Source organism: Pristiophorus japonicus, chromosome 21 (assembly GCF_044704955.1).
Source record: "Pristiophorus japonicus isolate sPriJap1 chromosome 21, sPriJap1.hap1, whole genome shotgun sequence".
NCBI classification, from domain to species: domain Eukaryota; kingdom Metazoa; phylum Chordata; class Chondrichthyes; family Pristiophoridae; genus Pristiophorus; species Pristiophorus japonicus.
This window is the reverse complement of record NC_091997.1, coordinates 25,824,532-25,851,651: the sequence shown is the minus strand read 5'-3', so window position 1 is coordinate 25,851,651 and position 27,120 is coordinate 25,824,532. Positions and strand designations below refer to the sequence as shown.

At 45.3% G+C, this 27,120-nt stretch overlaps 1 long non-coding RNA gene across 1 annotated transcript in view; it reads right to left on the bottom strand.

Annotated features, from left to right (window-relative positions):
• Positions 1 to 10,083: 10,083 nt before the first annotated feature.
• The window catches only part of LOC139233628 (uncharacterized), a 44,186-nt gene continuing 27,149 nt past the window's right edge, over positions 10,084 to 27,120 (bottom strand). Inside the window, exon 3 of the long non-coding RNA XR_011588190.1 lies at positions 10,084 to 10,147. This is a non-coding gene — a long non-coding RNA (uncharacterized lncRNA). The remainder of the gene's footprint in view (positions 10,148 to 27,120) is intronic.

The following is a 27,120-nucleotide window of genomic DNA, read 5'->3' as shown; positions in this document are numbered from 1 at the left end:
ACAAGTTTAATAAATCTGCCATTACTTTGTTATAATCTGCCATTACTTTGCAACTGGCCGAGGAAATAATATCATATCAACCTTTGCGTAAGAGGAGATTTGATAGAGGTGTTTAAGATCCTGAAGGGTTTAGATAGAGTAAATAAAGTGAAACTGTTTCCAATGGCTGAAGGGTCAATAACCAGAGGACACCGATTGAAGTGATTGGCAAAAGAACCAGAGGCGACATGAGGAAAATCTTTTTTACGCAACGAGTGGTTGGGATCTGGAATGCACTGCCTGATAGGGTGGTGGATGCAGATTCAATAGTAGCCTTCAGAACAGAATTGAATAAATACTTGAAGGAGAAAAAATGGCAGGGATACGGGGACAGAGCGGGGGAGGGATACTGACTGAATTGCTCTTCGAAAAAACCGGCGCAGACTCAATTGGGCAAATGGCCTCTTTCTGTGTGGTACTATTCTATGCGTCTATAACCAATCTCCAGTCATGTAAATCGGATGTCTGCTTTGAAAATCACTTTTTGAAGGATTTCACAAATAACAAAACATGACAGCTTTTTGATCGATTGTTATCAATACTGTGACATCTCCAGACATGGTACGAACAAAATTCTGCTTGATTAGCAACTGATCTTTGCAATGAGTTATATCTGCAATTATGCACTCTTATTAAGATATTAGTCATTAAACTGATTTTTTTCCCTGGCACAGATATAAAGCAATGTAATTAGCATTTGCATTGGTTATTTACCCAGTACAGTTGTGTAGAGTGACTGAAAATCTGAGGTTTGTTTTTAATTAAAGTTTTCCTAAATAGCTTTGATGTATTTTTTTCTTTTGGGTCAGACTTTTCATTAAAAACAGAACTCTTTCCATTTTCATTGCTTTGAAGTGTGTGTGCAGTCAAAAAATTTGATGTTGCTTCATAACAACAGTGACTACACTCCGATAAGTACTTCAGTGTCTGTAAAGCGCTTTGAGATGTCCGGTGGTCATGAAAGGCGCTATATAAATGCAAGTCTTTCTTTTTATAAAATGTAGGCCACAAGCACACACAGAGGCACACACAGATGGAGAGACATATACATACAAAGAAAAAAGAGAGAGCTATATACACAAACATAGAAGCATACTGATAGAGCAGAGATGTGCACACACACACACAACCACAGAGAAATACAACCACAGGCACTGTGGTACACACTGATGTAGAGAAATACAAACCTGCGAATCAGAGAGATGCACGCACACACACACACACGCACCTACACACGCAACAGTCTTGCCATGTATCTCAACGCCAGCCTTTCACTATCAGACTGCAGGAAATCATAGATTGGAGGAAATAATAGTCTGTTATGGGTTCCGTAGTGTGATATATTCTCTACGACATCACAAATACACAGTTACAAGATGGCTTCAACTCAGGAACTTGCCAGGTGACCTGACCTTTTATTATTATAGAAACATAGAAACATATGTCGAGGGAATGTTGGAACAGAGCAGCAATCAGGAACCCAAGCTACGTTGTTTCGGTAGACCCGGTGCTCGGTCTGTTTACAGCTGAAGATATGGCAGATGACGATGGTCCAATGGCCTCCAGAGGGGCATCGGGATAACCACCCCATCAGGTGTTTAATAGAAACATGGAAACATTGAAATTTACAGCGCTGAAGGAGGCCATTTCGGCCCATCGTGTCTGCGCTAGCCGACAGAGAGCCGCACGGCCCTTGGTCAGCAGCCCTGAAGGTTACATATAAACCTATGAATAATGGCGGAAAGGCAAAGAGCACCCGGCCCAACCAATCTGCCCCACACAACTGCGATACCTCTTACACTAAAACATTCTATATTCCGCCCCAACCGGTGCCATTATACATGAGCAATTGCATTACCACAGTAGTCCACTAGATGGACTGATATATTACACCTAGTTCAGCAGTTTGCCTAAGTTAAGGACACAGAAAGATTTCAGTCATGTCAGGAAAAGAGTTGTACAGAGAGCTGAGGTTAGTCCAGAAAAACAGGCCTTCACTGTATAGCTGTGGCGATAAGGGATTTAGCAAGGAGCCTTAAAGATAAACATGCTGTCTCTTGAAATGGCATTCAGACAGAGATAAGGAAGAAAATGACTTCATAGGTGCCCTCTTCCCTGTGATTGGACAATTGAATGGGTTAAAAAATGATTGACGCGAGGTATCCACTGGTCCACCGAAATAAGGTATAAAAACGGGCAACCGAGAGAGAGAAGCAGGCAGTTAGGGAAAGGACCTCCCCAGGGTGGTTCAATGCTGGTTTCGGCCCAATACCTCCAACAGCTTGGGGAACGTCCAAACAGGCTGCAGGGATATGATCTGAGACCACCGCTCTGCCTCAATGTCCGTCTGTCCGTTCTGTTCCATGGCCGTAGATCGTTCTCATCTGTCACAGGTTGTACTATATCTATCATAATTGCGTGTTGTATCTGAATATGCTTAAAACTGCTGCTCCTTAATAAAACGCCTTCCAACTCCTAAGACTCTTTGGGTAATCTGTGTGTCCAAGTCTTACAAGGCATAGCTATAATTAGAAATAAAATGGAAGGTTCAGTTTTCTGCGAAAAGGTACAAACCCAGAGATACACATGTTAGGCAAGTGTTCGCAAGCAAAGACACATGCACATGCAGCATAAACATGCACACATATAAGCAGCAATGCAGAGTCTTGCATATAATGCATACATGTGAATAAGCACTCTTGCGTAGACATACAGGATTATCAGGCATGGTAGCATTTTTAAAGATAGAGTTTCACTATTATCTTGATAGTTGAAAAGATTGAAGATTAACCTGCATATTCTTTCTCTGCCTCACTATTTGAAATACTCTTTTGCAGAGATGATGCTGTCTCTGGCTGAGAAGTGTTACCGAGCATGATATTAAAATGACCAATAGTAAGACTCCATCTTTAAAAGATCCTTATTGTGAGGCTATTTTTCTTACAAAAATAACATTCCCTCTTTAAGAGATTCCTTTGGTGTCAGTGCCTCTTTAAGACAGCTGGCCAAGGCTGATGCACAGCCAGGATTACTGGTGTATCAGTCAATGATTGACAGGATTCCTGCCCCTATATTAACAGTTAAATGCACCTTTCCTTATTACACTAGCCCCGTGTATGCTGGACAATCCCACCCCTTCCCTTCACTACGATCCCAACATGCTTTCCCCAACACCATCGTTCATATGTCCCTTCCGACATAAACTCTGCACTAAACATCGCAAAGGAAGGACAACCAGTTTATTTCCCGACTATACAGGCGTGTGTCTGCGTCAATGATTTCTCCTCTTGATGATAGCGTATGGGGTTCATTGACTGCTTCCCACTCCTGTGCTCCCATTGCTCAGACTAAAGATCTCGATGGTGAGATTCCCTCTCTCATTTGATTTTTATTTTATGATAATACATGTTTGCAGCATAGTCGAGTTATATACTCTGAGAGCGAAAAATGTTTAATTTCCCTTCCCCAGCTTAATAGCTGCAGGTGTTGCTGAAACTGGATAATGTTATGTTACTCTATGGGGGCCTGTAACACGTATTGCATTAGTTCTGTGGACACTCATTATCCATTTTCTGTGTCAAGCATAGGAACATAGGAACAGGAGTAGGCCATGCAGCCCCTCGAGCCTGTTCTGACATTCAATTAGGTTACGGCAGATCAGTACCTCGACTGCACTCACCCACCTTTGATCCATATCTCTTGAGACTCTTACCAAATTAAAATCTTTGATCTCAGCCATGAAATTTTAATTGACCCAGTTTCCACAGCCTTTTGGAGGAAGAGAATTCCAGATTTCTACTACCCTTTCTGTGAAAAAATGCTTCCCGATCTCACTCCAGAATGGCGACACAATCTTAATTTAAGGTCATGACGCCTTGTTCTGGATTTCCACACCAGAGGAAATAGTTTCTCTCGGCTTTTTCCGGCACACTAACACGAGATGCGCTGACTTTGTGCACTCAAAACAGCGCCAAAAAACTTACTGTGCATTCTGGCAGCTCTTCTGTGTGTCCTGGCGCGGCATTTCTGTTTGAGTGGGGGGGCGGAGCTACATTCCTGCACCGTAAACTGTGCTGGCAGCTGTGCGCATGCGTAATGGAGACTACGCGCATGCGCAGTAACTCATCGCCCTCCTAGCGCGCCCTGATGCTCGCCGCCCCTATTCCTGGCCGAAGGGATGACCCGATGTTCGACAGCCCTATCCTGGGCCAAGTGGCCTGCCGTACAGGCCGGCCACTGTTTTCCCGTGCTCACACCCTCATTGCCTGAATCCTCTGCTACCAAGCTATAACTTTCTCTGCATTGTGAGGTAAAGTAGAAAGGTTTGCAATGAAAAATATTCCCTCTAAATATTTTTTTTAGCTCAGAGGTGTATGATGGGCTCAGTAGGTCAGTGGACAGTACTGATGGTACCTGTACTGAGTCGTACAGATTAAAAAGCTCCCAGCTTAAATCGTCAATCTGTGCTGTGTTAATTAATTAGTTAATTCAGAGACTAGGGTCCTGAACTTAAGGAAAGGTAACTTCGATGGTATGAGACGTGACTTGGCTAGAACAGACTGGCAAATTATACTTAAAGGGTTGACAGTGGATAGGCAATGGCAAACATTTAAAGATCACATGGATGAACTTCAACAATTGTACATCCCTGTCTGGAGTAAAAATAAAATGGGGAAGGTGGCTCAACTGTGGCTAACAAGGAAAATTAAGGATAATGTTAAATCCAAGGAAGAGGCAGATAAATTGACCAGTAAAAGCAGCAAACCTGAGGACTGGGAGAATGTTGTAATACAGCAGAGGATGACAAAGGGTTTAATTAGGATGGGAAAAATAGAGTATGAGAGGAAGCTTGTCGGGAACATAAAAACTGACTGCAAAAGCTTCATGTGAAGAGAAAAAGATTAGTAAAGACAAACGTAGGTCCCTTGCAGTCAGATTCAGGTGAATTTATAATGGGGAACAAAGAAATGACAGACCAGTTGAACAAATACTTTGGTACTGTCTTCACAAAGGAAGACACAAATAACATTCCGGAAATACTAGTGGATCGAGGGTCTAGTGAGAAGGAGGAACTGAAGGAAATCCTTATTAGGCGGGAAATTGTGTTAGGGAAATTGATGGGATTGAAGGCCGATAAATCCAGGGGTCTGATAGTCTGCATCCCAGAGTACTTAAGGAAGTGGCCCTAGAAATAGTGGCTGCATTGGTGATCATTTTCCAACAGTCTATCGACTCTGGATCAGTTCCTATGGACTGGAGGGTAGCTAATGTAACACCACTTTTTAAAAAAGAAGGGAGAGAGAAAACAGCTAATTATAGACTGGGTAGCCTGACATCAGTAGTGGGGAAAATGTTGGAATCAATTATTAAGGATGAAATAGCAGCGCATTTGTAAAGCAGTGACAGGATTGGTCCAAGTCAGCATGGATTTTTGAAAGGGAAATCATGCTTGACAAATCTTCTGAAATTTTTTGGGGATATAACTAGAAGAGTGGACAAGGGAGAACCAGTGGATGTGGTGTATCTGGACTTTCAAAAGGCTTTTGACAAGGTCCCACACAAGAGATTGGTGGAAAAATTAAAGCACATGGTATTGGGGGTAATGTACTGACGTGGATAGAGAACTGATTGGCAGACAGGAAGCAGAGAGCCGGGATAAATGGGTCCTTTTCAGAATGGCAGGCAGTGACTAGTGGAGTGCCGCAGGGCTCAGTGCTGGGACCCCAGCTATTTACAATATACATTAATGATTTAGATGAGGGAATTGAGTGTAATATCTCCAAGTTTGCAGATCACACTAAGCTGGGTGGCGGTGTGAGCTGTGAGGAGAACGCTGAGAGGCTGCAGTGTGACTTGGCCAGGTTAGGTGAGTGGGCAAATGCATGGCAGATGCAGTATAATGTGGATAAATGTGAGGTTATCCACTTTGGGGGCAAAAACATGAAGGCAGACTATTATCTGAATGGTGACAGATTAGGAAAAGGGGAGGTGCAACGAGACCTGGGTGTCATGGTACATCAGTCATTGAAAGTTATGCAGGTACAGCAGGCAGTGAAGAAGGCAAATGGTATGTTGTCTTTCATAGCTATGGGATTTGAGTATAGGAGCAGGGAGGTCTTACTGCAGTTGTACAGGGCCTTAGTGAGACCTCACCTTGAATGTTGTGTTCAGTTTTGGTCTCCTAATCTGAGGAAGGACATTCTTGCCATTGAGGGAGCGCAGCAAAGGTTCACCAGACTGATTCCCAGGATGGCAGGACTGACATATGAGGAGAGACTGGATCGACTGGGCCTGTATTCACTGGAGTTTAGAAGGATGAGAGGGGATCTCATAGAAACATATAAAAATTCTGGCAAGACTGGACAGGTTAGATGCAGGAAGAATGTTCCTGATGTTGGGCAAGTCCAGAACCAGGGGACACAGTCTAAGGATAAGGGGTAAGCCATTTAGGATTGAGTTGAGGAGAAACTTCTTCACTCAGAGAGTTGTTAACCTGTGGAATTCCCTGCCACAGAGAGTTGTTGATGCCAGTTCGTTAGATATATTCAAGAGGGAGTTAGATATGGCCCTTACGACTAAAGGGATCAAGGGGTATGGAGAGAAATCAGGAAAGGGGTAATGAGATGAATGATCAGCCAGAATCTTATTGAATGGTGGTGCAGGCTCGAAGGGCTGAATGGCCTACTCCTGCACCTATTTTCTATGTTTCTATGTTTCTATCTCAGTTACTAAGGGTGCCACGCAAGTCTTCTGCATACTTGGGCTAGAATAGGAGAAAAATCAGAGCTCCTACTCCTGATTATTACGGACTGATCCTTGTTGGAAAAATAGAGGTGTCGATTGAGGACTGGATTGGATTCTGCTATGGAGCCTCATGTTTTTGAACAGCGTGCTGACACTGTCTGGTCTCCTGCATGAGTAATGGCCTCTCCTGCTGCTTGTTGCAAGCCTCCCGTCCCTAGCCCTGACCAAAGGGCTTGCCGGTGCGTACTGCAGTCGGTAAGGTAGGACTTTTTATTTTTTAGTAATTGATTTATTTTTCATTTATTATTGATGATGGTTTTTATGCTTCTTTAATGTTGTTGTGAAGGTGTTTAGTGCTTTGCAAAATCCTCTCCCTTCCCTTCCCCCCCATCTCTGGCTACCTGCGCTGATTTCTTAATTCACCGCAGGGTTTTTCTGAGCGGACACAAGTGGCCACATACCCTGGCCTAAGTTAGTTTGGAGTAACTTTTAGCTGGATAAACTTGCTTAATTGGCCAAAACAGGCGTAAGTGGCTGGTAATGCCCCCTTTTGAAAAAAAACTAAACTTTAAATAAAACCTAACTAACACTTACACTGGAGCAAATTAAATGGGGAGAATTGCGATTTTTAAGTTACTCCAAAAAAATCTAGATGCTCCAAAAAAAACGGAGCAACTCCTGGGGAAACTTGGGCTCTCTCTGTATCTACTCTGTCAAATCAGTTTATCATTTTATCATTTCACCATCCCTCTCCCTAGCATCTGTCTGAGGCTCAACCAGACTGTTTGCAACCTAGGTGTCATATTTGACCCTGAAATGAGCTTCTGGCCACATATACGCGGCATAATTAAAACCACCTATTTCTACCTCCATAACATCGCTTGTCTCCGTCCCTGCCTCAGCTTATCCGCTTCTGAAACCCTCATCTATGCCTTTGTTACCTCCAGACTTGACTATTCCAACGCACTCCTGGCTGGCCTCCCACATTCCACCCTACGTAAACTTGAGGTCATCCAAAACTCGGCAACCCGTGTCCTAAATCGCACCAAGTCCTGCTCCCCCATCACCCCTGTGCTCGCTGACCTACATTGGCTCCTGATTAAGCAGCGCCTCGATTTCAAAATTCTCATCTTTGTTTATAAATTCCTCAATGGCTTCGCCCCTCCCTATCTCTGTAATCTCCTTCAGCCTCACAACCCCCTCAAGATATCTGCACTCCTCAAATTCTGCCATTTTGAGCATTCCTGATTATAACTGCTCAACAAACGGTAGCCGTGCCTTCAGCTGCCGAGACCCTCAGCTCTGGAACTCTCTCCCTAAACCTCCCCCCCTCTTTACCTCTCTTTCCTCCTTCAAGACACTCCTTAAAACCTACCTCTTTGATCAATCTGCCCTCATTCCTTCTTATCTGGCTCGGTGTCAAATGTATTTTTTGTCATAGCGTTCCTGTGAAGCGCCTTGAGACATTTTACCATGTTAAAGGGGCTATATAAATACAAGTTGTTGTTGTTTTAAGCATCTCAATTAGATCATCAGAACATCAGAAATAGGAACAGGAGTAGGCTATTTTCCCCCTTGAACCTGCTCCGCCATTCAATAAGATCATGGTCTGATCATGGACTCAGCTCCATTTCCCTGCCCGCTCCCCATAACCCTTTACTCCCTTATCGCTCAAAAATCTGTCTATCTCCACCTTAAATATATTCAATGATCCAGCCTTCACAGCTCTCTGGGGCAGAGAATTCCATAGACTTCTCCTCATCTCAGTTTTAAATGGGCAGCCCCTTATTCTAAGACTATGTCCCCTAGTTTTAGTTTCCCCTATGAGTGGAAATATCCTCTCTGCATCCACCTTATCAAGTCCCCTCATTATCTTATAACTTTCAATACAATCACCTCTCATTCTTCTGAACTCCAAACTGTATAGGCCCAACCTACTCAACCTATCTTCATAAGTCAACCTCCTCATTTCTGGAATCAAGCTAGTGAACCTTCTCTGAACATCCTCCAATGCAAGTATATCCTTCCTTAAATATGGAGACCAAAACTGTATGCAGTACTCCAGGTGTGGCCTCACCAATACCCTGCACAGTTGTAGCAGGACTTCTCTGCTTTTATACTCTATCCCCTTGCAATAAAGGCCATAATTCCATTTGCCTTCCTGATTACTTGCTGTACCTGCATACTAACTTTTTGTGTTTCATGCACAAGGACCCCCAGGTCCCTCTGTGCTGCAGCACTTTGCAATTTACTTGAACTTTGCAATCACCCCATATCCTTCTAAATTCAAGCAAACACAAGCCAGGTTTATGCAGCCTTTCCTCACATTATAACACTTTAAGCCCTGATAACAGCAATGTTCTCGAAGCTGGATATTTGTCTCATTGTAATTTACAACAGGTTGGGTCGGTTCAGATGGCGAGTCTCTAATCAATATATGCTGGGCTACAGCATTTATAACTAATTATTGCTTCATTCTGGCCAAGACATAGAAGGGGCAGTGCAGTGGTTAGAATAGTAAAATCATAATGGAAACTTAAAGCACAGAAAGAGGCCATTTGGCCATTGTGTCTGTGCTGAGTCTTTGAAAGAGCTATCCAATTAGTCCCATTCCATCACTCTTTCCCTGTAGCCCCTCAAATCTTTCCTTTTCAAGTATTTATCCAATTCCCTTTTGAAAGTTACGATCTCGATCATGACAACCCGCTGCGTAAAAAAATAAAATCTCCTCACCTCCCCTCTGGTTCCATTGACAATGATCCGAAATCTGTGTCCTCTGGTTACCGACCTTCCCGACAGTGGCTATAAAGGATTTTGGCCATGAACGTTTAGGAGACCTCAATGTCTGCAGCTGAGTTCTGCAATTGGACCCCCTGCGAGGTGTAATTGTGCCATGTGACAAATGTTTAAAACAATTGCACGAATTGCCATTGTCCACATTTTAAACCGAGGTGGTAATCCATTTATCCTAAATGAGTTAAGTAACATACAAAGGAATTTCATATGAACATGTTAAGCGATCCTATGTTAATATCACACAGCATGACTATGCCCCACTGGTTTGACGTCTAGCTATGACTTCTTGTACCACTCACAACTGCAAGAGGAGGATGAAATGACAACCCATCACTCTCTACATCCCCATCTGGTAGATGAACCAGAAAAATTATGACCATGCATTGTCCCACCTATCCTCCCCACGCTGGATATCTTTTACCCTCAGCATGAAGCTGAGTCAACAGACATGCATCGTCAACCCACCTCATACTCAAGATTCTTCCACATCTCTGATCCATCAGCTCAGCTGTCATTGAAGCCTGGAACTCACTGTCTGAAGATCTTGTTAGAGAGATGAACTAACTAACTGTGATTTAAAGAAAGAAAAAGAAAGACTTGCATTTATATAGCGCCTTTCACGACCACCGGACGTCACAAAACGCTTTACAGCCAATGAAGTACTTTTGGAGTATAGTCACTGTTGTAATGTGGGAAACGCGGCAGCCAACTTGCGCACAGCAAGCCCCCACACACAGCAATGTGATAATGACCAGATAATCTGTTTTTTTGTTATGTTGATTGAGGATAAATATTGGCCAGGACTGTTTAATTAAATATTAACTCCACTGCACTTCTTCGAAATAGTGCCATAGGATCTTTTACAACCACCTGAGAGAGCAGACGGAGCCTCGTTTAACATCACATCCGAAAGAAGGCACCTCCGACAGTGCAGCATTCCATCAGTACTGCACTGGGAGTGTCAGCCTAGATTTATGTGCCCAAATCCCTGGAGCGGAACTTGAACCCACAACCTTCTGACTCAGAGGTGAGTGTGCTACCCACTGAGGCATAGTTGACACCATTTAAAGACCAAGGCCCCGATATTGGTGGCCTTAGCGCCCACTGCTGACTGCCGCCGAGTCCTGCTGCCGTTTTTCTCTCGCTCCCAATTTCCACTTGGGCTGGAGCGGGTGGGAGGGGAGCACCGCCAGGAACCGCCCACTGACGTCCTCTGGCGGCCAAGTCGCACAAGTGGCCTCCTGCCCGCCGAGCTACCAGATTGGTGCAGGCGAGAGTCGGTGAGAGTCGGCGCCAGCAGGGGGAAGGACTGCTGCAAGGAGGCAGGTCTAACCCCGACGGTAGGTATGAAGATCTGCAAGAAAAGGGTGGTGAGCATCTTTAAAAACATTTTTTTACAACGACTTACCTGGATGGGGTCCCCTGAAGGTGTCCCGGTGTTTATTTTATTTCTTTTTGTAATGTTTTTTACTTTTCAGAGATCCCCCCCTCCCTGGGTCTGACTCTATCCTCGGTGGCACTTGGGCGGCAAGCTCATTTGCGGTTGAGATTGAGAGCTCCCGCCCACTGCCACCCAGATTGATGGAGTAAGCCACTGTTTGGCTGCCAGCGGCACCACCTCCTCTTTTAGAGGAATCTTTCAGGCAAAGTACCGCCCAGTCTCTCGGCGGCCAATGGCGGACCTTTGCGGGGAAATGGGTGGGTCTTGCAGCTCATGAAAACCCGAATGCAGCAGATACAAATCTGTTGGAAAATCTATCCCTCGCACCCCATCTGTCTGATGCTGTAGAGTGAAAAAATAGTCAACAGCATTCGTGTTTTGAGGATGGGCACTCTTGTGACTGGGCTATCGACACATTATGGATTATTGATCAGTGATAGTTTGGGCATTGAAGGCAAATCCATCAGGATTATAAAGATTTAACAACATTCAGTGTAATAGTAGAATTAGAGAGTTCTTCAAATATTAGTATGAATGCTTAATGTGTTCATTTAAAATTTCTTGGCTGATGTTTTAACGGCAGTGATAGCCCATTTATTTTAAGCAGTTTAGCGCTTCTATTAAAATAACGGGCAAAGTAATTTCATACAAATGCAGTAAGAATTCGTACAGTGAAGCTAAATATCAATCCCCTTTACCTTTTACAGTCAGGTAAGTGGTTTTGTGTATTTCAGTTGTTCATTTTATTGCTATTTTGTCACAATAATTACATTTCTAATAATGGCTACTTATAGTGTTACACTTTCCAGCCGTCTACACAGAAAGTCCCATTCCAGAATAGAACAAAGTAATCAAAAAGTTCAATAAATATAAAGTTTTTCACTAAAAAAACGACTGCCTATATGGTGCAAGTGCACCTCTGAGCATAATCCTGTCTGAAGCGAGGTGCGTCAATGGGAAAGTGTGCCATAATGTATTAAAAACGCTACCACTTTTGCTTGGGCTGTGTTTGGAAGCCCAATGAAAAATTATGTGTGAGAGCCATGTTATATGAAGGGCATTTTATACAGATGATTTCTTGGGCAGGAAGTTGTCTACTGGACAGGAATCCTGGATATATCAGCAGTTGGTTGGAAGTATATCAAAGTGTGTTACAATGGATGATTAGCAAACTGCTTTAACAGTTGATCGACTAAGAGCCGACAGTAGTATTTAAGCAGCAGCATGTGTTGAAAGAAAGTCTTGCATTTATATAGCGTCCACAGAGCGCTTTGCAGCTAATGAAGTAGTTTTTGAAGTGTAGTCACTGTTGTGATGTAAGAAACACGGCATCCCATTTGCGCACAGCAAGCTCCCAGAAACAGCGACGGAATAATTACCAGATAATCTGTTTTAGTGATGTTGGTTGAGGGATAACTATTGACCAGGACATTGGGAATAACACCGCTACTCTTCTTGGAAATAGTGCCATGGGATCTTTTACGTCCAATTGAGAGGGCAGGCGGGGCTTTGGTTTAATGTCTCATCCCAAAGACGGCACCTAAAGTAGTGTAGCGCTCCCTCAGCGCTGCACTGGAGTGTCAGCCTAGATTTTTCTGCTTAAGTCTCAACTGTGCCATTGGGAGGTGGTGCCAAATACAAACTGGGTACTTGCCCACAGGGAGGTAGGTAAATTCAGAACAAGTCAGCTTGGCCACTGTTCCATACCTCCTAGATTGGGAGCAGGCCCATACTTCTACTCTCTGATGTAGATGGGACATGGTACAAAAGAGAATATGGAAAGGAAAAAAAAAAGCAAGAAAAATAAAAATAAACGACAAATGATATTCATTCAAGCACTATAATAAAGCCAGACCTTTTAATGTGGAACCATATATCGAAATTATAATGCAGCTAACTTGCCAATAATAACATCGCCCTTTCGGATTGTAAAGATTTAACAACATTCAGTGGAATAGTTTAATTACAGAGCAGACAGTTGCATCTGGCTGGAGTACTAGCAGGGCTACAATATAACATTATTGCCATTGTGCGATTCCAAACTGTCGGGGTCTTTCACATTGTAAAATACAGTCCATGGACAAAAATGAAAATCACAGCACGCACTGTGCTGGGATGGAAGAATGGGGTCGGGGCCTTCACTGGGTAAGACACGCGAAATGCTACAATGGTGCCTCTGATATTGTGACAGTCTAGACCCTAGCTCCATTTACTGCAAATTGACAGGCTTAAAAATAAATACATTCAATGCCTTTATCGAAATTTTGAATTTTCTAATCTAAGCGGAAAAAGTTTGATGCAAGAAAAAAAAATACAAGTTAATGGACCTTTTCTCACTTGGACAACGGGGTAGATTATGGGATGATACGATAGAAGCGTTTTAAATTGATGTAAGGATGAGACAGGATAGATGGAAGCAAACTTTTTCCAGTTGTTGGACTGTCTAGAACAAGGAGACATAGATACAAAATTAAATGTTAGAGATTTAGAACAAAGTGTGTTGTGAGGCTGTGGAATTTACTTCCAAGATTAGTGGTTGAAGCAGAGACTATACCAGCATTCAAGACTTAGGGCTGGATTTCCAGTTGCCTAATGCCTCAGTTACTGGCCAGAGGGGGCGTTAATGGGAGCGTAAGAGGTTACTGACCGGTAGCGCAGCGTTTAGTGCCCCGACCGAAAATTCATTCAAGGCTCATCGGGGGCGCAAACCACTAGCGCCTGGCTGCTGACGATCGCTCCGATCCTGACGTATTCTTGATCCAACGCCCAAACTTGCACCCCGATCGGTAAATTCAGTGCGTGCGTCTCATTGAGCGCCCGCCAAGAACAATGCCTGGAAAACCAGTCGGAACAGGCTTGCAGAGTCGTTAAACGGTGGCTACTTAAAGGGTTGAGGAAGCGCTTCCCCCAGAGGTCACAGTCAGTGCAATGTTTACACAGAGCATGGTGTGTCAGCCTCCGAGGTTGCAGCGGCAGACAGAAATAACAGTACAGCTTGAGAAAAAGTGATTTTGATTTTTAATGGGTGCATTACAATGCTACGCCTTTAAGACTTGGCGTTTGCCGGGATCTCAATCAGAATTTGGCGCAGGCACAATGGGGCCACCAAATGTACTGACCAAACGTTCATTATGGCCCCCCAGCTCTGGTGTGCAATGGCTGATTTAGCGCCCCTGTCAACTCTTTGACCGATTCTGACGAATTTCTGGGCGGAGGGCGCTAGCTTTTTCAAGGCGCTAAAATTAACGCTCGGCCTGGGTTAGCACCCCAAATGAGGCGCGGCCGAATTTCTGTCCCCTTAGAGCGGATGGATGGATAAAGGGAAATGGAAACAAGATGGGTAAATGCGATTAGGACTATTTGCTCATGTGTAGGGTAAACACTGATACAGACTGCTTGGGCCAAATGGCCTGTTTCTGTGTTGTAACTTCCACCCATTTCCATGAACTATTGTGGCTGATTTTCACGTGCTGGTATGAGTCAGCTCTGAATTGGACCATTTGCCTAATTATTCATGGCTCCAAGTGCAAATTTGGATTGTGCAGGGAGGCAGTTGAGTGGCTGTCTGGAAAATTGCATATCAGTGAAATTTAAAGGAATGGGAACAATTAAAGGGAAGTGGCAGCATGAAGGGGACAAAAATCTTTGCACCTTTTGGAAAAGTCAAGAAGGTATTTTGACCCATTGCGACCGTAGCTAAGGCCGAAGAGGGAAAGTACTCAGGGGTCAATTTTCAGCAAGGCCTCCGCCCACCCAAATGCCGCCAAGGATGGAGTCGGGCCCACAGAGGGTCAAAGAACTGAAAAAAACAATCACAAATAAAAAATACAAAAACTATCGGAAGACCTTCAGGGGATCCTATGCAGGTAAGTCGCTGTTGAATTTTTTTTTTAAATGTTCACTTACCTTTTTGTCAGACTTACCGTTGGGCACAGACCGGCCTCCAGCCAGCGGTCCAGCCCTGTTCTGCCGCCGAGTCCTGCTGACTCCCGCCCGCAGGAATCTGGGAGCTCGGGGGGGGGGGGGGGGGGCGGGAGCTCTGTTGCGCCACTCGGCCGTCCGCTGACGTCAGCGGGCGCTTCCCAGCGGCTCTCCCCTCCCGCCCGCTCCAGGCCACCTCCAAAGTGGCACTGGGCGGATCTGCAGGAGGAATGCTGGCGGGAGTGGGCGGCAGTCAGCGGCAACGGGTGGCGTGCCGCTGAAAACCGGCCCCTAAGAGGTGAGAGACAAAAGTAAAGGCATAGGAAAGCCAACGTGCAGGCATGGGTCCACGGGCAAGTGAGCGAGCAACTGGTCAGTGCTGGCACTAGCTGTACCAGCTCTACTCCACATGGTAGCTGTCGGTGTCCTTGCAGCCGATTGCACAGTTCTGCATCTGGCTCTCTGAATAGCCAGATCCGATGGAGACAGTTTGCCATAGTCACTGCCAGTAAGGTGTGATGGGGCCTGCAGGCTAAAGCAAACCATAACCATTCAACCTTGCACCACAAGGTGGGCTCCATGTCTCAACTGTGCCATTATGAGGTGATGCCAAGTACAAGCTGGGCACTTACCTACAGGGAGGTAGATAAGTTTAGGACACAGAAATCTGAATCATTTCAAGACAACCGAGAAAAAGCTCCAAGAGACTGCACTAACCCATAAATCCTTCTAATCCAAGCTAACCCACAACTTACCCTGTATAACTGGACGTGTCCTCCTCTCCCAGGAACATGTTCAGCTCCTTATGAAAGGCCACAGGGAATCCATGCTCACTGCTTGCTTCAGTCATCTGTTCCAGAGGACCAATAACTCTAAAGTAACTCTTTGCCTGAGGATGTTATATGCATGCTCCTTATTCTTATCATCTCAAATAACCAATCCAACTGGATAGCATCCAATCACTTCATAACTTTACAAGCTTTAATCATATCCCTGTTAAACCTCTTTTTTCTCGATTAATGATAGGCTTAGCTCCTTGAGCATATGCTGATAACTGTACGTTCTCCTGCGTCTCAATATTCCCAGCCAAGTGTGGGGACCAAAGATGGACACAATACTGCCTCTGTTCCTAAGTTGTGCCGTATCAAAAATTTGCACAGTCTTATTATGGTGTTCTTAGTTTTGGATTGTCTTGTCCAAGCAGTATGGCCAAAAAACACGTTTACCTTTCCAATGCACTTGTCACGCTGTTCTTGGATCTTTAATAATGCACTTGTCACGCTGTTCTTGGGTCTTTAATAATTTACTAGCAATGACTCCCAGGGTCCCTCTCTTGATCTGTAACCTTAACAGGTACCATTGCATGATACAAGCAAACCTGGAATTAACTAAACCCAAAGGCATAGCATTGCACTTAATCACATTGAAGATCAGCTATCAAACATGTGTCCATTCCCTGAACTTACCTAAATTGGCCTGCAATCTGTTGATTTGGTCTAAATTCCTAAGCCTTGCTTATGGTTTTGTGTCATCTGCAAACTTGTGAATGATGGCATTAATATCCTCATCCAATTCATGAATGATAATAATGAACAACAGTGATCTCAGGACAGAGACCTGTGGGAACTCATTCATGATGTGGTCCCAAACAGATCTATTTGTATGTTTATATGCTTAAAGAGCTGGATCTATGTACTTTAGAGAAGTTAAACAGAGCTAATATGATTAAGGTCTATAAAATAATGAAGGGACTCAATTATGTGCACGCTGACAAATTATTTTAATTAGTTAGGTTGGGGAGGACATAAGAACATAAGAACACAAGAACAAAAGAATTAGGAACAGGAGTAGGCCATCTAGCCCCTCGAGCCTGCTTCGCCATTCAACAAGATCATGGCTGATCTGGCCGTGGACTCAGCTCCACTTACCCACCCGCTCCCCATAACCCTTAATTCCCTTATTGGTTAAAAATCTATCTATCTGTGACTTGAATACATTCAATGAGCTAGCCTCAACTGCTTCCTTGGGCAGAGAATTCCACAGATTCACAACCCTCTGGGAGAAGAAATTCCTTCTTAACTCGGTTTTAAATTGGCTCCCCCGTATTTTGAGGCTGTGCCCCCTAGTTCTTGTCTCCCCGACCAGTGGAAACAAGCTCTCTGCCTCTATCTTGTCTATCCCTTTCATTATTTTAAATGTTTCTATAAGATCACCCCTCATCCTTCTGAACTCCAAAGAGTAAAGACCCAGTCTACTCAATCTATCATCATAAGGTAACCCCCTCATCTCCAGAATCGGCCTAGTGAATCGTCTCTGTACCCCCTCCAAGACTAGTATATCCTTCCTTAAGTAAGGTGACCAAAACTGCATGCAGTACTCCAGGTGCAGCCTCACCAATACCCTATATAGTTGCAGAAGGACCTCCTTGCTTTTGTACTCCATCCCTCTCGCAATGAAGGCCAACATTCCATTCGCCTTCCTGATTACCTGCTGCACCTGCAAACTAACTTTTTGGGATTCATGCACAAGGATCCCCAGGTCCCTCTGCACCGCAGCATGTTGTAATTTCTCCCCATTCAAATAATGTTCCCTTTCACTGTTTTTTTTACCAAGGTGGATGACCTCACACTTTCCGACATTGTATTCCATCTGCCAAACCTTAGCCCATTTGCTTAACCTATCTAAATCTCTTTGCAGCCTCTTTGTGTCCTCCACACAACCCGCTTTCCCACTAATCTTTGTGTCAGAGACAACTGGAGACCTACTCTCTGTAGCACTCCACTGGAGTGCCAGCCGAGATTTTTGTGTTTAATTCCCTGGAGTGGGACTTGAACCCACAACCTTCTGACTCAGAGGCAAGAGCGCTACCCACTGAGCCACAGCTGACACAATAGTCCAATAGTCAAACGTGTAAATTATAAATGAGCATTACCTTCAGGAGCACACCATCATCATCAATGGGAATTCAAACATATGAACATACAGATATAGGAAATCATAGAATCAGAATGGTTACAGCACGGAAGGAGGCCATTTGGCCCATCAAGCCCGTGCCAGCTTTCTGCAAGAGCATCTCAGCTAGTCCCACTTCCTCGTCTTTCCCCGTAGCCCTGCAAATATTTTTATTTCAGATACTTATCCAACTCCTTTTTGAAAGCTGTGATTGAGTCTGCCTCCACCATCATTTCATGCAGTGCATTCCAGATCCTAACCACTCATGTCGCCTTTGGTTCTTCTGCCAATCATCTTAAATCTGTGTCCGCTGGTTCTGGACCCTTCTGCCAATGGGAACTGTTTCTCTCTATCTACTCTGTCCAGATCCCTCATGATTTTGAACACCTCCATCAAACCTCCTCTCAATCTTCTCTGCTCTAAGGAGAAGAACAATAGGATAGATGTTTGGTGGTTCTTTTCCCAAAGAATATTAAGACCTATGGAACAAATTTGTTTGTGTGGTAAATGCTGATTCAATATATACATATAGGATCATAGGAACATAACTACAGGAGTAGGCAATTCAGCCCTTCCAGAGAGAGCTGGACTGGTTTCTGGCTGGGGCAGAAATCACATCATCACAAGAGACAGGTAGCAAATAATATAACTCATGGTCCATGTGGTCTACTGGACAAGTGTCAGAGAAGGTTTTTTTCCCCTAGTTGGCCTTAGGTTTTGAACTGTTTTTTTCACCTCTCCCACGAGAGTACATGGCACCTAAGGAGCAAGGAGTCTCTTGAAATGATGTGCAAGGCATCGCAACTGTATGGGATAGACGAGATGGATCGGCTGGTCATTTGTTGCTCGAAGTTTTCCTATGTCTTGTATGTTCATACGTTTGTATTCCCATTGCATAGTGTCTCTGAGTTACCTCTCGGGGCATTGTTACTGGTGCAAGGAGCAGGTCGGTGCCTGGGAGCACCATCGGAGCAGGCCGGGGAGCGGAAGGAGTGGCGTGGCAGCATACCACTCCAGGGAGCAGCACGTGCTGGAGCAGGAGAGCAACGGCAGTTAAGAGGGACGTCACCAAGATCCAGGTCGGTGATTGGAGTGTGGGCAGGTACAGCAGGAGCGGCAAGGCCGGGGCGAAGGAGCGGCGAGAGATTGTAGAGGGACGTGATCGGGGCCCAGGAGAGGCGTGCGATTGGGGCCCAGAAGGGGCGAGGGCTTAGCTGCGATATGTGTGCGCACTAGGCCCGTGCAGCAGAGCTGATCTCCAATCGTCTTGGATAATCCTTGCCACTGGACCAAGACCTAGCTCTGTCAAGCCCATGTGGTGGCTGGTGTGGAAGGGCCACCACACGTTAAAAAAATCCACGCACGGGCATCTTCCACCCTTCAAGAGTTAGTACGGGACCTGGAATATTAGGTCCTTCATTGAAACACCTGTGAACTTTTTGACGTGGAAGCAAGTCATCCTCGATTCGAGGGACTGCCTATGATGATAATGATTCCCGTGATGATGATAGTCTGCTCCCGAAGGTAATGCTTGTGTATGGTTCCACAGATACACCAATACTTCACCCAAGTGGAATATTTCATGTGTGAGCTTCAGCAGTGAGTGTCAGCGCGCAATTCAAATGCTGGTGGGAGAACCACAGTTGAACTCAAACCGGAGATCCACACAGGTACACTTTCCAGCATTGGTCACTGGAATAGCAACCGTGTCAGTTCAAAGCGGAGAGAGTGAGCGCAGACTGCCTCCCAGTTAGTGAGAGCCAGCAGTGAGCACGCTGACAGCTCTCTACAGTATCAAGAATGGGATAACTCCTCCTGATTTCAGGGGGCACTATTGCCTTGTGTGGTGAGTTCGAGAATGTATTCCCTACATGGTAATAAGAGCTGGTAATTTGTCCACTAGATGGTCTGGTCTGGTTTTCTTATTTCCTTTCTGCACATAGAGGCCATTTTAACTATGGCTGAAAACACATTTGGGATTGTAAGAAAGAAAGACTTGCATTTATACAGCACTTTTCATGACCAGCGGACATCCCAAAGTGCTTTCCAGCCAATGAAGTACATTCTGAAGTGTCACTGGTCACTGTCATAATGTAGGAAACATGGCAGCCAATTTGCACACAGCAAGCTCCCACAAACAGCAATGTGATAATGACCAGATAATCTGTTTTTTGTTTAGTGATGTTGATTGAAGGATAAATATTGGCCAGTACAATGGGGATGACTCCCCTGCTCCTCTTCAAAATTGTGCCATGGGATCATCCGAAAGAAGGCACCTCCGACAATGCAGCACTCCCTCATCACTACACTGGAGTGTCAGCCTAGATTTTTGGGCTCAAGATCATTTTTATTGGAAAAGGTGATATTTACCTGGAAGTGAATGTCTGCACTTATTTTCCTCATTATTATTAAACCCAGGTGGAAGTGTAATAAGTTGAGTTAAGTTAAGAAAAGGGTAGAGTCTTTCACATTTGAATCTAGGGTTACAGACCCTCCAGAAATGCAAGGTGAATCTTTCAAACACTGCTGCCAGCAACTCAGGAGAAAAATCAGAGAGACATTAAAAAAACTGGGGCTGAAATTCCCTATTGCCCCTGTAGGGGGCGGTAACATCTCCAGGGCAGGACATTCTGTGCCCGGCACAGAAGTCCTGCCCTGGAAGCAAAATTCGGCTTACCGCTCCTCACAGGAAGTGGGACACAATGTCGCTTGCTCCACTTCCTCTCGGTGCGGGATTGGGGATGTTACCCAGGCACATCATGGTCTCTCCGCGGAGCACTGACGTGTTTCAACGCCCCCTCCCCTTCCATTAAAGGGGAGGGATGCTGCGAGCTCTGCCGGCCTTTTGACGGGCCTCCACTGGGCCACCAGGGCTATGAGCTGCCGTGGCCACAGCCCAGCACCGAAACGGAGTGCCAGGCTGCATGATTGCGGCCCGGACCCCGCGAACATATCGGGCAATGGCCCGACCAGTGAGTCGGAGAAGAAAAAAAAATGGCAGGCGCGGCACAGCGCACCTCCCCATTAGGCCTCACCCCACGATGGGTGCGCAGCTCGGGTTCACGACCCCTGAGGCAGGCGCGGGCATAACTCGCGGCGGCCTCACGGGGCGCTGGCCAATTTCTGCCACGGGACAAAAAGGGGTTACCGCGTATGGCGATGACGTCATCGCTGGAGGCGCAGCGGCTCGAGGTGCTACTTAATTCGCGCCTTCGCTAACTTCCCCGCAAATTAGCGGGAATCAGTCGTGCCTTCCCCCCCTCCCCCCTCCCAGGCGAAAACTCTTTCTCACCCTGTTAGCACCCCCTGGAGGCGTTAACAGGTAGCGCACAACATGGGAATGTGTCTTTTTTAATTATCTTTGAACACTTTTTGATTATAAAAATTTGGGAATGGTTACAAAACACTGTTTGACTGGGCTGAGCATTTGGAGATGGGAGGTCATGAAACTTTCAGGAAAACATTCAACCAGAGTTGGCACCCCTATGTGAATATGCTGTACAAAAGGTAAATTATTCATGTGATGTTGGAGTATAAAGAATCATTTTACAGTTATTAACATTTTCCAAAATTGCAAACTTGTCAGATGATGAGGGGTTTGTGCTGAGTTAGAGGGGGCGTCCATTGCCTCCTCCCCCACGTTCCTTTCCTGTGTTCCTACTTCAACTGTTGCAATCTTATTAAACTAGATCTTTGGAGCCTACATGTCTGTGTAAAATCTGAATCCAGTAAAGGTTAATGCACAGGGCCACATAAGTAAGCAGAATAAAAATGATTGTCACAATGTTTTTCATGAGGAAGCTGGCGTAGAAATTTACAGGCATAAAACAGGCTCCTAAAAGGTCCAATATTGTATACAGTTTTGGTCTCCTAATCTGAGGAAGGACGTTTTTGCTATTGAGAGAGTGCAGCGAAGGTTCATCAGACTGATTCCAGGGATGGCTGGACTGTCATATGAGGAGAGACTGGATCAACTAGGCCTTTATTCACTGGAGTTTAGAAGGATGAGAGGGGATCTTATAGAGACTGGACAGGTTAGATGCGGGAAGAATGTTCCCGATGTTGGGAACAGGGGACATAGTCTTAGGATAAGGGGTAGGCCATTTAGGACTGAGACGAGGAGAAACTTCTTCATTCAGAGAGTTGTTAACCTATGGAATTCCCTGCCACAGAGAGTTGTTGATGCCAGTTCATTGGATATATTCAAGAGGGAGTTAGATATGGCCCTTATGGCTAAGGGGACCAAGAGGTATGGAGAGAAAGCAGGAAAGGGGTACTGAGGGAATGATCAGCCATGATCTTATTGAATGGCGGTGCAGGCTCGAAGGGCCGAATGGTCTACTCCTGCATCTATTTTCTATGTTTCTATGTTTCTATATGGCGGGCATCTCCCATCCGATTGGTTTGGGATCCTCCATAGTGTCAGCTGTGGTTCAGTGGGTAGCACACTCACGTTTGAGTCAGAAGGTTGTGGGTTCAAGTCCCACTCCAGGGACTTGAGTACAAAAAGTATGGGCTGACACTGCAGTGCACTGTCAGAGGTGCCATCTTTCACATGAGATGTTAAACTGAGGTCCTGTCTGCTCTCTCAGGTGGATGTAAAAGATCCCATGGCACTATTTCAAAGAAGGGCAGGGGTGTCCTGGACAATATTTATCCCTCAACCAACATAACAAAAAGAAACAGATTATGTGGTCATTATCACATTGTGGGAGCTTGCTGTGCACAAATTGCCTGCCGTGTTTCCTACATTACAACAGTGACTACATTCCAAAAGTACTTAATTGGCTGTAAAGCGCTTTGAGATGTCCAGCGGCCATGAAAGATGCTTTTTAATTGCAAGTCTTTCTTAATCCCCTGAAACCAATGTTTGGCCCATTGCAGGGGCAACTCAGAAGCCTGACGGCTGTTTCAGGCCTCATTCGTGCTCCCGGCTCCAGATTAAATCCGCAGGCTTCTGCTGGCCACCGCCCCCCCCTTCCCCCGCCCCTCCAAACTATCCTGAGGACATCAGGCGCCAGCTGATTTTGTTGCCCTCCCACGATGCCAGCTGGCTCCAGGGCCACGCATCGCGACCATGAACCATTTTGCCATTATCCTGTGACTGCCCTCATTACAGGTGCCTGCATCTACCAGGGCACAATAATTCCCAGTTCCAATGCTGACCCCAAAGTAAACTCAGCAGAAAACATTCAGTTTAATAGTTTATTCACAGGGTGTTATAAAATACTAGTCGTTACCTGCTGTGCTGTACGTTTGTACTGTGCTGCTTACAGTACTTGGCATTCAAAATGTAAATTAACTTCCTTTTTTCTTGACGTTGCGAGGGGCTGACAGGAATGAAGTTGTGCATATTTTAAAGCTGGAAGGGATATTTTTCGCTCGGATAATAAGTAACGTCAACAACTGCAGGTGTGGATGTCTCGTACTGGTTGGTGCGGTGCATTACATAATGCATGAGTTACAGCTTGCTGATACTTCAGAAATTTGTAGCAAAGCTTTTAAATAGGAGTACACACATCAGCATAGTGAGCGAAATATCCACATTATCAACTCCATCCTTCTGAGCAAACACTGCAGAGTACTTGAGATGAGATCAATGCCTGGGCAAAAATCTGTTTTAATTATATATGGGAGCTTTTTTTTTGAGTGTCTTTTAACTGCTCCAATAAAGCGTTTTAGTGCGTGCTTTAAAAAGGCTTTATTTTACGTGGCTGGCTGAGACTGAAGAAAACTCACAGCTGCCTCTCACTGCTCTGGGCTGATGTCCTCTTCCCAGTGGCCACGTCCTGCGCTAGTTCGTGTTGATCTGGGCTGGCGCTGCCACCTCTCTGTGTGGCTCATGCTAATCCAGTTCTCCCTGATCTGGGGGCGTTAGCCACGCCCTTCACCTACCCCTGTAGCTATGGCTAGCGCCACATCATGCGGATCAGGATTGACAGCTAGGGGTAGAGATTAGTCTTGGAGCTAAATAGGTGGTATCGCGTTGGCTGCCCGATATTCGCCACGCCTGATACTCAGTTCTGGTCACGTCAGCGGGACTGAATATTGGGCAAGACGTACCGCGAGCGACCATTGCGATATCGCCTATTGTGCATCCGGTCCAACTTTGGCCCGATTGCCTCAAGTTTCACAGGAAGAGAAATTCGTTATAGCCCAACAATGGGCGGTGATTGTAGAAAAGTTTGAGATTTGGTGCCAGGCGCTAATGAATCACGCTGCACGCAAAATTAAGTCTCATTGCTCAAAGAAAGGAACGGAGTACTAAATCAAGCTCTGATGGTCTACCTCAGTGGCATTACACTCAAAGCGCAAAGCAATATCAGGTGCTGTCTAATCGCAAGTCATCATTGCCACAATCCCTTTCCAGTTTTTAAAGGAGAGGTTCATTGATGCTGCAGAACCTCATTCTAGTGTAGCACTTTGATATGTTGTGAGAATAAAAATGTCACTAATTTTTAGTAGCCACAACAGTCCAGAGACCAAACAACATTTAAATGACTGAATTCAACTGTTGCACAATGTCAAACTGACAAGGAAACAGTGAAACAGCAATAACATCAGAACATAAGAAATAGGAGCAGGAGGAGGCCATTTGGCTCCTCGAGCCTGCTCTGCCATTCAATAAGATCATGGCTGATCTGATCATGGACTCAGCTCCACTTCCCTGCCCGCTCCCCATAACCCTTTACTCCCTTATCGCTCAAACATCTGTCTTTCTCAGCCTTAAATATATTCAATGACCCAGCCTCCACAGCTCTCTGGGGCAGAGAATTCCATAGATTTACAACCCTCTGAGAGAAGAAATTTCTCCTCATCTCAGTTTTAAATGGGTGGCCCCTTATTCTAAGATAATGTCCCCTAATTTTAGTTTCCCCTATGAGTGGAAATATCCTCTCTGTATCCACCTTGTCAAGCCCCATCATTATCTTATAAATTTCAATAAGATCACCTCTCATTCTTCTGAATTCCAATGTGAATGGGCCCAACCTACTCAACCTTTCCTCAACATCAACCCCCTCATCTCCGGAATCAACCTAGTGAACTTTCTCTGAATAGCCTCCAATGCAAGTATATCCTTCCTTAAATATGAAGACCAAAACTGTACGCAGTTCTCCAGGTGTGGCCTCACCAATACCCTGTACTGTTGTAGCAGGACTTCGCTGCTTTTATACTCTATCCTCCTTGCAATAAAGGCCAACATTCCATTTGCCTTCCTGATTATTTGCTGTACCTGCACACTAACTTTTTGTGTTTCATGCACGTGGACCCCCAGGTCCCTCTGTATTGCAGCACTTTGCAATTTTTCTCCATTTAAATATCCTGACAGCTGCAACTCATTGCTCATGATCCCTTTAAGTGACGCCCCTGGAGCCAGCATCTGCATGCTTGACGCTTCCTCTCCCTGTCGCTGTCGGGCCGAGGCACTAAGGCAGGGTCGACAATGAATTTTGCAGATCAGGCGCCCAGTGAGCATTGAACACTCACTGATGTCGCGATCTGCCTGGCCCTGAAGTCCCCGGCGCTACATCACAGCAGCGGTACTATGGGGGGGTGCTGGATTTGGTGTGTCACTGGATTCGTCTCGCCGCAGCGCTACTGCCCCAGCGGCCCGTTAGTGCACCCACCGGGCGCTAACTGGAGGCGTTAAGGTAGCGAATTTCCCCCTCATAGTATTAGCTTAACACTGCACTTAGGACTGAACTGGAGATCCTAAAGCACTTGTGCAGGATGCCATTGATAGGCGCTCATCCCATTTGTGTCTGTGCCCCAAAGAGATGGGTGGTCCTTCATTTAAATCCCCCTCTCTGCAGCAGTGAATGTCTGGGCTACCAGAATGTGAATTCCAGAATGAGCTCCTCCTTGTGGCATTATTTCTTCATTAAGTTAAGGGATGTATTAACATTTTTAGTGTCATGGAATTTCTCTGTAGCTTTAGCAAGAGTGGTACAAGCATCCTTGGAGTGTTGGAGAGCATCGCTATTCCAGCATCATTCAGATCCACCTGCCCGCTACACCAGGTGAACACCCTGGTTAACCTGCACACGGACCTTGACCCTCCCCATAGCTCCTTTAACATTTCTCAACTTAACGTATAAATGACTAAAAAGTTCACAAATCCAGCTGTTGAGTGTGCAGTATTCCAGTGCCATGCCCAAAGTCCTATAAGTTTATCTCACTAATTGGGGCCCTTCTTTAAAAATTTGTTCCTGGGATGTGGGCTTCGCTGGCAAGGCCGGCATTTATTGCCCATCCCTAATTGCCCGTGAGAAGGTGGTGGTGAGCCGCTACCTTGAACCGCTGCAGTCCGTGTGGTGAAGGTGCTCCCACCGTGCTGTTAGGAAGGGAGTTCCAGGATTTTGACCCAGTGACGATGAAGGAATGGTGATATATTTCCGGCGTCAGGATGGTGTGTGACTCGGAAGGGGAGCTGGGAGATGGTGGTGTTCCCATGCACCTGTTGCCCTTGTCCTTCTAGGTGGGTTTGGGAGGTGCTGCCGAAGAAGTCTTGGCGAGTTGCTGCAGTGCATCTTGTAGATGGTACACACTGCAGCCACGGTGCGCCGGTGGAGGGAGTGAATGTTGAAGGTGGTGGATGGGGTGCCAATCAAGCGGGCAGATCTGTGTAATGTTCTGCACACATTTCTTGTGAATGAACATTAACGGGGCCATAACGAGCAAATAGCTGAGGGAGGGGATTTCATTTCATTAATGTCCGTGAGCCCATTTTAGGATGGGGCACCAATGACCAGATCAGTGGTATCAATGGACAAACAGCCCGTTAGCATTTGATTGGTCCTCCATCTGTGTTTACTTTTCATTACAAAAATTAATGTGCGGAGGAAAATATGGCCTTAAATAACATCAGCCAACCCACCGAAACAAATTGCGCGACCATCAAAAATCACCACATTTTAACACAAAAAAACCCACCCAGTTTTAACCTTTCAATTGTTTCTGAACATATGGTAATGATGGTTGTCACCTTTTCCAAGCCTAAAACTGGACCAAGGGGAGTGCTCAAATATGGTTTAGGAAAATGACTTCAATTTGTGTTAAGGCAAATGCCTTTAACTGTTATAAATGAAAACAGAAAATGCTGGAAATACTCAGCAGGTCAGGCAGCATTTGTGGAGAGAGAAACAGAGTTACCCTTCCATCAGAACTGGCGTTAACTATTATGCGGCCTCAATATTCAACCTATATAGGGCTACATTTATTTTAAT